A 9813-nucleotide genomic window follows, 5' to 3' on the forward strand; every position below is an offset into this window, starting at 1 on the left:
TTGAAAAAGAACCCTAAAAAGTATTAGGATCCATGGGTCATTTTTTTTGCATCATGTAGCAAGATCACATGGTTAATTGATTATGCCACATGAAGAATTAGCCTTTGCCAATTTTTAGGCTTATAACTAGGCGATTTTTTCTACTAATATTCTTATACCAATTTACCATGATAATTCTCTTTTAAATTAAAAGACAAGCATCCTTTTTTAGTGTTTCAACTTCATTTATAAAGAGTTTAGTGCTGATAATTAGTAGATTATATGAAATTTTGAAAATTGCACTAATATATTATTGTTGTAAGGCTCTACACTCCCAATGGAACTCATATAGTGAGTGGATAAAGAAATGATAAGTTTTTCAAATGGTGAAATAATTTTCATATGTGTGATATTGTGATCTAGATAAATAAAACCAAACTCTTCATTTATCATGTGTCTTAACTCTTTTATATCTCCAGTGTATTTTTTGTACAAATAAGAAGCATTTGTTAATCATGCATCATGTAATATGATCTCCAATCAGTAGAAAAAACTTAATATCAAAGAAAGAAAGTCAGAGGAAAATGCTTTTAATGTCCACAAATGACTCAATATTACAAAAGAGATGCTTGCTAATGAACAGGATAAGGTAGCTTGGGAAAAGTGTAGTAACAACTTTTATAAAGAATCCTATATAGATTTCCTGTTAACAACATATTAAGATATTTTAGAGAGTAGTTAAATATGTTTAGAGATGTGCTAAAGAAGATAAGGTCACTGAATAAAAAAGGAAGATAAACATCAATTCTTATTCGATAATAATACAAAATAGAATTTGTGGGAACTTACTACTCTTGAGAGAAGCTTCCTAAAATTTCCTAATGGTGCTTCTCCTTAAATAAATAGGTTTAAGGCTACATCTAATTACAAACACATGGATAACACAAGCTCTCAAGGATATGGATGTAATTTAATTACTAGAGTTGATATTCATGAAGTGAGAGTGCACACATTAATATCTCCCAAGATTGAGGGAAGTGGAGGTTAGATTAACGCATACATGACCTTTGTTGTAAAAGGGATCAAAACGAACAAATAGATTTGCAGGAGTGCATCATAAAAACCTATTAGATGATGAAAAGTAGGCATGTAGGCATATTTTACCTAGTGTGGAAAATGAGTAAATTATATTTTAGTAGAAAATATTTTCCTTTTATTTATAAGGTCTAATATTTTAACAAAAGATTCGTTCTTATAAATTAAAGCAAGATTGGCCGAAAATCTAAGAGATTTTATAATTGAGAGAAAGATACGTCTAAATAATATATACATATTTGGTTATCAATAAGACATACATATATATATAGAGAGAGAGAGAGAAATTTTGTAACTTAAGGTTTTATATTAATCAAAGACCATATTTACATGGGTTTATAAGGATTTCTAGAGTGACCATGGAGGATACAACCTCTCATCGTTTGCTCCTTGAAAATATACCTTCAAGGTTCCTTAGGTGGACTTCTCTTACCTTAGTATAAATAACAAACCAAATCCTAAAAGGAAGGAAACACCATTCTATATTAAATGCCTAGAACCCAAAAAACACATAAAAAATAGATTAATGCTTTTACTAAGGATGAACCGAGTATAAACTAAATCTGTTAACAGGAAAAAGATTATTTAAAAAAAAACTAGATTGAAAAATTGAAAATTCAAAAGTGCCAAAATATAAGCAGGGATTACCCATGCATAGCCACAATTCAAATTTGCAACACAATTATCCAATTTTAATAAAAATGTGTAAACATAGATTGTCCACATTCAAGGAGCAGCAACTCAGATACAAGTTATCATGCTTTGTTCTGAATCCAATGATAAGTCTGAGTTTACAAAACATAATCTACTGCAAGGATGCTAAGCTGGAAATGGCTATCTACCTTTCAGCGAGCATTGCTGACCCCTCCTCAAAGATTTCCTGGACAATGTCTATATTTTGCTGCTCTTCAACTGACTTAGACGATGAATCAGTGGATTTCCTTCTGAAAAAATTCTTAAATTTGCCTTCCTTCTTAACTGGAGCTGGTGGTGTGGATTTCTCAGGTGGGATCAAATCCAGTACAATGCATGTAGTGTCGTCAACAAAATGCGATGCTTGTCATCAACAAAGTTTTGACCCCATGCTGCAAAATCCTTATCTGAAGGCCAGCATGCATAGAAATTCCCTCACTAGGTGTGATGTTAGTTTGACAGACAGCACAAGCAAAAAATCCTGATACTGTCTACACCGTATATTCCGAGCCGAGCCTGCAATGTCAAATACGCAATTATTAGCATGACGGACTTGCAACAAGATGCATTCTACAATATTCTCTACAGCTAGTTTTTATTTCAGTACATCACATGGAAAAGCAAGGATTTAATCCTTCGTAGCTGAGACAAAGATATACAAGGTCATAACAGAAAAAGGCCTCCTTTGGACTTCTCTTACCTCAGTATAAATAGCATACCAAATCCTAAAAGGAAGGAAACACCATTCTATATTAAATGCCTAGAACCCAAAAAACACATAAGAAACAGATTAATGCTTTTACTAAGGCTGAACTGAGTATAAACTAAATCTGTTAACAGGAAAAACATTATTTAAAAAAAAACCAAATTGAGAAATTGAAAATTCAAAAATGCCAAAATATAAGCAGGCATTACCCATGCATAGGCACAATTCAAATTTGCAACACAATTATCCAATTTTAATAAAAATTTGTAAACAAAGATTGTCCACATTCAAGGAGCAACAACTCAGATACAATTTATCATGTTTTGTTCTGAATCCAATGATAAGTCTGTGTTTACAAAACATAATCTACTGCAAGGATGCTAAGCTGGAAATGGATCTCTAAAAGAAAACTTCCTAATTTCCAACAAAGTTCACTCATGGGTGATGCATACAAAACTATTCTTTTTAACCTGATAACCAATAGTAGAAACCTAAAAGAAAACTTCGTAATTTCCAACAAATTTCACTCATGGGTGATGTATACACTAATAGCAGATACACTACAAGAATGATAGAATCTGATACAAACTCCAACACAACCAACATAGTTTTCACTTCACACCACCAATAATTGTGAAAAATACCAATCCACCAATAAAGGACCTACAAAGGAATTGCATAATTTTTTAAATAGTAGTTTTAATCATACCAGAAACAAATAACACAAAACTATTCTTTTTAACCTGATAACCAATAGCAGAAACCTAAAACAGAACTTCGTAATTTCCAACAAAGTTCACTCATAGGTGATGCATACACTAATAGCAGACACACTACAAGAATGATAGAATCTGATATAAACTCCAACACAATCAACATAGTTTTCACTTCATACCACCCAATAATTGTGACAAATACCAAAAATATGAATAGATTTTGGCCCACATTTTCAACCCTATTCACCAATAGCACATATATGTCAAGGGTTGCAATCAACACCTTTAGATCAAACTGCTAATGGTACCTATCACAAAGCACCACACAGGTTAGTGGTAGAGCAAACACTTGTTAAAGGGCAAGTTTTCAATTCAATTCCTAGCCTGTCAATTTTTTACCAAAGTGTGTTAAAGGGGATAACAGGGTGGGTTTCAGAGGTAGCAATCCGCAACTTTATATAGAACCTTAAGGGTGCCTGTCATGAAGGGGCATCTATCCCATTGATAGAGCAGCTAATTGCTTGAGGATAGATCTTAGGTTCAATTCCTATAGCTTGTCTAGTTTTCAACAATATATAACTATATACAGACACACCACAACCATGAAAAATCCATAGAAATTTCAACATACAAATAGTATGATCGTCTACCCAACTTGTCAAAAACATATACATTTAGAAAACACAAACCAATATAAAATACCTAGAAAGATCATAACTTTCAAGTTTCAACCCAATTCGAAAAACTAGCGATTTCCAGCTTGACCACCATTAACAAAGACCCAATAATCTCATAATTTTGAAGTAAATTCACCATTTAGAGATAAATTAATGAAGCAAATATTCCAAAGAAAAATGTCATAATTATCAACTCAGTTGTAGACAGCAGGCACCAACAGAATTGCTGATGAATCAGAGCCAGTACTGCAGATATGTTAGCAGTCTACACAAAATAGATAACAATGGACACATATACTCAGGTAAATTGAGAGCTCTAATGGAAGCAAAATAGACTATGCTTGAGAGCCCCAAAGCAGGCAGATCTGGTGTTCAACCAAACACCACCCCAGCGTAATAACATCCTCAATCTGGCAATAAATTGTGATTATGGATGAGTAATCTAGTCATAATTTTCATTCTATGCTTTACGCCTGAAAATTCTCTGAGGTTTGCCACTTTCTTGCTTTGGTCTGAACCTAAGTCACATGGTTTGGGGTTCAAGTTCAGGTTCAATAATGATTAGGTTTGATTCGAGTTTGAATTTCTTGATGAGGTTCGCTATATAGCACAAGATAGTAAGAAATCAACATCAATAAACATAAAAAATGCTATCATGGACTTCGAAACTGCAAGAATGAACTACAAGTGTGAGCTGTGACATCAAATTATGAGCTTGAACCATGGAATTGGTCAATGACCCAGAGGTTCGATGAGGTTTGCCAAACCCCAAAAGAAAATTTAGGTTTGCCGAATTTTGGATGGACTACAAGTGTGAGCTGTGACATGATGTTATGAGCTTGAACCATGGAAATGGTAATGACCCAGAGGTTCGATGAGGTTTTCTTGCTTTGGTCTGAACCTAAGTCACATGGTTTGGGGTTCAAGTTCAGGTTCAATAATGATTAGGTTTGATTCAAGTTTGAATTTCTTGATGAGGTTCGCTATATAGCACAAGATAGTAAGAAATCAACATCAATAAACATAAAAAATGCTATCATGGACTTTGAAACTACAAGAATGAACTACAAGTGTGAGCTGTGACATCAAATTATGAGCTTGAACCATGGAATTGGTCAATGACCCAGAGGTTCGATGAGGTTTGCCAAACCCCAAAAGAAAATTTAGGTTTGCTGAATTTTGGATGGACTACAAGTGTGAGCTGTGACATGATGTTATGAGCTTGAACCATGGAAATGGTAATGACCCAGAGGTTCGATGGGGTTTGCTAAACCTCAAAAAAAAAAATTCAGGTTTGCTGAATTTTGAACCTCAAAGTTGAAGTTCGGTGAACCTTGTGACATAGGTTTGAACTATTTTTGAATTGGCACTTGGGAGATTGTGGCAGGTTAAGGGAAGGAAAGGAGGCCCAAGGGCAGAGCCTCCAAATGCTCCATAGCAGACCTATAGACTCGGAAAGGCTCTTGAACAAGGGTTGCAGAGATGATTAAGATGGGATTGAGCCGGGGGGGGGGATGCCCACCCTGGTTACTAGAGAAGGATAGACTTGGAATGAGAAGACAATCGCATTTTGTAGACAGTCCATCCAAGCAGAGGATCCACAACTCGCTGGCTAGAATTGTGGGGAGCCTTATGAATGGAACAGTGGAGAAAATGGCTTTCAAATCTAATCTTAGAGAAATAATGTGGGAAATCAAGAAGGAAGCCATGGCAAAGCTCCAAGAGATGATGTGGAATGGTAACTAATTGAGATGAGCTACAGACGTCGAGGGAACAATGGAACATTGATATGAGTTGGAACCACTTCATGCATTCAACTCGAGACCACGCTGTTACAGAGATGGTTATCATAGAAATGAAGTTGGAATCGAGACAAACTGCAAACATCAAGAGGAGAATGGAACATTGATTTGAGTTGGAACCACTTAATGCGTTCAACTCGAGAAAACACTGTGACAGAGATGGTTATCATAGAGATGAAGTTGGAATCGAAACAAACTGCAGACATCAAGAGGAGAATGAAACACTGATGAGAGTTGGAACCACTTCATGCGTTCAACCTGAGACCAGGCTGTGACAGAGACAGGTATTGGAAAGATGTTGGATATTTCCAACCAGAAGAGGATAATTGACCAGGTGGGAACACTTCTACAAGCAAAACCCATACCTGGGTGTTCTGCACTTCCCTTAGTTCGGACAACAATGACAAACTCTGGCAACCAGAACAAAGGCACTCCTCCAAAGAGTTTCAGCGAGCATTGCTGACCCCTCCTCAAAGATTTCCTGGACAATGTCTATATCTAAAGCCATCACTTCATCTACACTTGGTGATTCATCTCGTTCTACCCCTTGTACTCTCTGAGAATGACCATTTTTCTTGTAAATTCGGCACAGCACCCAATCATCAAGCTGGACCATATCTGTAATGTAAAGGTTGCATTCATTATCATCATGCAGTTTACTGATTAATTGTATATGTTAGTGTGCCAGAATTATTGCATATGATATTTCCAAATCAACTTTTATATGGTCATATTGTATCTCTGTATCAGTGGTATCACAAAAGTCTGAGTTGAATTTGAATTGAGATTGTTGCCAATTTGAATAATATTAGAGACTGCAAGTTAAATTATTAAATTTGCCTTCCTTCTTAACTGGAGCTGGTGGTGCAGAATATCACCACCCCAGCTTAACCACCAATCCGAAATCCGTTAAAACAGTCAACACATACTTCAATAGCCTCCTTGATTCACATATATACAAGCCACATGACTCCTGATCTTCATAATTGTCTATGGCATGTGTGGTTTAAAACTGGTTTCAGCACGTTCCCTTTCTCATGTCTCAGCCATCTCCTACAACAAAAGCATGTACTGTCTTATTGACCTGAATCCAGCTACAACCTGGCATCTTTTTTATACCTCTGTCTTTCATAACTTTTCGCACATTTTCAGCATCATTCCATCTACCTCCCTCTCTGTAGATGTTTGATAATACCACATAGTGGGAGGCAGTTTCAGGGTCACACTCAATAACACGTTCTGCTGCATATTCTCCAAGCTTTATGTTCTTATGGATTCTACAAGCACTGAGAAAAGTTCCCCACAAAGCAGCTTCGGGTTTGGTCGGCAATTTATTGATGAAGTTTAGAGCTTCATTAAGCTTCCCAGAACGACCAAGGAGATCAACCATGCAACAATAGTGCTCAACTCTAGGCATAATTTGATAATCTTGACTCATGCAATGAAAGTAATGCCACCCATCATCCACTAGCCCCGCATGGCAGCAAGCAAACAAAACACCAACAAAGGTAACATGGTCAGGCTTCATGCCAAGATCTTCCATCTGCTCAAACATGCAGAGGGCCTCCTTCTTGTAACCATGCAGAGCATACCCAACAATCATTGCCGTCCAGGCGACCACATCTTGTAAATGCAATTTGTCAAAGAATTTGCGAGCGTCCTCTATGCTACCAGATTTAGCATACATGTCTACCAGCGCACTTCTCACATAGACATCAGACTGGAGCCCTTTCCTAATAATGTCTTCATGGACCTGTCTGCCATGCTCCAAAGCCACAAGATTGGTACACGAAGGGAGGACGCTGGAAAAGGTGAATTCATCTAGTCCAACGCCAACCTGTTGCATCTCACAAAATAGACTCAATGCCTCTTCATGATTTCCATTCTCTGCATACCCTGTGATCATAGTATTCCATGAAACAACATTTCGTGCAGGCATTTCGCCAAACACTTTGCGTGCATCCCGCAAACACCCACATTTAATATACATATCTATCAGAGCACTGCCCACAAAGACATCAGACAGAAACCCACTTCTAATGATATTGATTTGGATCTGCTTACCGTGTTCCAGAACTGCCATGCTAGCACATGCCGGAAGAACACTGGCGACCGTGAACTCATCTGGTCTGATACCGGATCGCTGCATTCGATAAAACAATCCCAGAGCCTCGTCATCATGCTCGTATTTGGAGTAAGCTGCGATCATTGTTGTCCACGAGACCACATTTGGTTGCGGTAACTCTTCTAGAACTCGGCGCGCATGCACCAGACTCCCGCACTTGGCATACGCAATCAGAATTTTGGTGTCCAAGAATTTATTGAGCTTAAATCCACTTAATATGATGTGGGCATGGACGAGTTTGGCTTGGGGTAAGAAATTCGTACAGGGACAGACCTGCAAGAGGGAAGCATAAGTATGGGAGTCTGGCTGAAATTTTCGGGTATCCATGGGAGGAAGAGGATGGAGCGCTTCTTTCAAACGCCCCTGTTGGGACATTGAGCACAGGCAAATTTCCTATTGCCGGGCATCCTATTCCCAGGGTTATACTTTGGTAGGACGAACCAGCAAGTTTAAATAGAGAGGCAGTGAGATTAACAGGAGCTTGCAAAATGCCACAGTCTGTAAAAACTGTGCCACTGGCGATTTTCATACTGTTTTGATTGTAGCCTAAAACCCTGTAGCTCACGTTGTTGATTGTGAGATAGGGCGTGGTGGATTGACAGTAGATTTGAAACGCACGGTGGCCGCATCCTGATTTTGCTCTGCCGAAGGCATACAATATGTTGTCCATTGGGTTGGGAGACAAAAGGACAGTGTGAGGATCAATGATCCAACATCATTCAATCGTCTAATACCACAAATCTACAGTCAACAATAGGACACGGCATCGACTGGGGTAATTCATTTCAAAGAGAAACGCCTTACGGCATAAATATTTATAAATAAAATTATTTTGATAAATTTTTAACAAAATTTCCAAAAAACCATAAAATATTTTTTCAAAGATTATTATGCCCCAGCTAAGAAGTGAAAACTTGTTTTATTAAATTACTAGATTGTATGAAATTTTATGGAACAATATTGTTGAAGTTTATGAAATTCTATTCAACCAACCTTGTTGAAGGGTATGATGTAGCATTTAAAAGCTTCCGGCGTATTTTTTAGTAAGTTGTTTTACTGCAATTCTTTGGAAGTTTTTCTAGTGGGTTTTTTAGTGTAATTTTTCTAAAATTTTGTAGGAATTTATTGAAATTACAAATCTGATAGGTAACTCTTGCACAATCGAAGTGTCCTAGGATTTTTCAGGCTGCCGAATCCACATATGTAGTAAAAAACCAATTTAAATAACATAAATCAAGATTAGAGTTCAATTTTTTCAGTGAAATTCTAGCACCAAAAAATCCAAAAAAAAATAACAACTCCATTTCTTAATCATTCTGAACGGAATATACCTCAAATATTTTCTTCGTAGTCATGATTCATTAGACATGTTTGAAGATGGCGTTGCGTTCTTGTATTCACATGTGGTGAGGGATTTCCCTCGTGTCGCACTAAATTTCAGAGATGAAATGATTGTATTGAAGAGAATTATAAGGTTCAAACAGTGCATTGCATAACCAAATGCGTGAAAAACGCTTTTATTACTTTTGAAGAAAATTCCGAATCAATGGATGAGAGGAAGCCCTTTCTCGGTACCGTTCTGACTCGTGAAGCGGATTCGGATTCCGATTCCTGCTGCCATCGGGATGAAACAGTCTGAGAATAATGATTATTATTCTCAATTATGGTAAGTATTAGCGAAAATCTAGAATCTAACTGTTAAATGTTTTAGGATTTCTGATGAGAGGAATATTTTTGAATTTTAAATTTTATGTTTGTAATTTGCAAAAAATCTAGCGCCATACTATTAGCGAGAATCTAGAATCTAACTGTTAGATGTTTTAGTACTAGAATCTAACTGTTAGATGCTTTAGTATATCTGATGAGAGGATATTTTGGAATTTTAAATTTTATCTTTCTAATTTGCAAAAGTCTAATGCCATAATAAAAAAAAAATAAATTGAGGACTTGCAAAAATCTAGCGCATAATTTCATTTCGAGGACACTGAGATTGATACATCACATTTAAACCACTAAAATG

General features: G+C 36.7%; 1 pseudogene; it reads right to left on the reverse strand.

Moving 5' to 3' along the window:
• Window positions 1-6639: 6639 nt before the first annotated feature.
• On the reverse strand, window positions 6640-8225 carry LOC149253300 (pentatricopeptide repeat-containing protein At3g24000, mitochondrial pseudogene; annotated as a pseudogene).
• Between the last annotated feature and the right edge of the window lie 1588 nt (window positions 8226-9813).

The sequence above is a fragment of the Pinus tabuliformis genome, chromosome 7 (assembly GCF_031772625.1).
Source record: "Pinus tabuliformis cultivar Carrire ecotype Pingquan chromosome 7, CPIR1, whole genome shotgun sequence".
Taxonomy (NCBI): domain Eukaryota; kingdom Viridiplantae; phylum Streptophyta; class Pinopsida; order Pinales; family Pinaceae; genus Pinus; species Pinus tabuliformis.